Source organism: Triticum dicoccoides, chromosome 7B (genome assembly GCF_002162155.2).
Source record: "Triticum dicoccoides isolate Atlit2015 ecotype Zavitan chromosome 7B, WEW_v2.0, whole genome shotgun sequence".
Lineage (NCBI taxonomy): Eukaryota > Viridiplantae > Streptophyta > Magnoliopsida > Poales > Poaceae > Triticum > Triticum dicoccoides.
In genome coordinates, this window is record NC_041393.1 from 604,201,345 (window position 1) to 604,202,758 (window position 1,414).

Sequence of the window (1,414 nt, forward strand, 5' to 3'; positions counted from 1 at the left end):
GATCATGAACCAGAGATGGAGGGGAAAACCAGGAGTGGGCACTTTGACACTCAAATGGAAAGGTTAGCTCTGTACATGTTTTTGTTGTAACAAAGGCCATTAGTTTGTTTTCTCGAATCTTATTGTACATAAGAATTAGTGCAGGAACATACAAACAGGTAAGCCATTGTTCCATCATAGAAACTGAACTCTGAGTGGACACTAAAGTTATATTGTTTGATGAAATTATCTGCCATCTGGACTGTACAATTGTACGTGTATATACTGGCATACTGTATTGAACATCTGCAAATACTAGTATACACTAGAACCGAAATAGTTTGATGCGCGATGTGTAACCATCACGCTTGATAAATCATCGCCGTGATCATCGCACTGCACGGACAAAAATGCAGGGATGGTTGGAATCTGCCGCACACTGAAGCCAACGCGGTCGATTTGGGGACAGAAAACTACAGCGACAAAATGGGAATGGGGGAAAGCACTGAACACCCATACCAACAGAGCAATATTTCTCACAAACAAAAAACAGAGCAAGATACTGCAGAAGAATTCGAGGGTAAAATGCTGCTATTTCAATTCTATCATTATCATAGTACTACATCCAAACACTGAACACTGAACAACAGCAGCGAGATGCGGCCATTACAATGAAGACAGTGAGCACTGAACACCCATAGCTAGGTATGCTACGAATCTGGCTGGTGGCGCGAGGTGGATTCTAGTGAACCGGCGCGGCTTAGCCGCCGAAGCCGTAGAGGGTGCGGCCCTGGCGCTTGAGCGCGTAGACGACGTCCATGGCGGTGACGGTCTTGCGGCGGGCGTGCTCGGTGTAGGTGACGGTGTCGCGGATGACGTTCTCGAGGAAGATCTTGAGCACGCCGCGGGTCTCCTCGTAGATGAGCCCCGAGATGCGCTTCACGCCGCCCCTGCGAGCCAGACGGCGGATCGCCGGCTTGGTGATGCCTGGATGTTGTCGCGCAGCACCTTCCGGTGGCGCTTGGCGCCGCCCTTGCCCAGCCCCTTCCCTCCCTTCCGGCGGCCGGACATCTCCGGCGCTTCTCTCTCCGGCGACCTTCCCTTGGCTTGGCTGGTGTGTGTGTGTGCGCGCGCGTTGCTGGTCTGGTGGTGGCCGTGTGCTGTGGTCGATGGTGGTGGCTCGTGGTGGATCCAGAAATAAGAATGCGGAGGATCATCCCAGCTCCTCAGCCGTTTGGATTCCTGGCCGTTGGATCTGCGTGCTTGATCGGATCTGGGCCGTCGGATCGAGCCCTGGAATGACCGCGTCCATTGGATAAAAAAAAGTTACTGTTGCAATGAACAGTTTCACCTCGACCCTGCCACCGCGCGTAAATAGCCTGCCCCGCCGGGGGCATTTTCGTCATTTCACTAGCCTGGGGTATAAAAGGGCCGG

General features: G+C 52.5%; 1 pseudogene; it reads right to left on the bottom strand.

Moving 5' to 3' along the window:
* Positions 1–607: 607 nt before the first annotated feature.
* Positions 608–1,125, bottom strand: LOC119340578 (annotated as a pseudogene).
* Between the last annotated feature and the right edge of the window lie 289 nt (positions 1,126–1,414).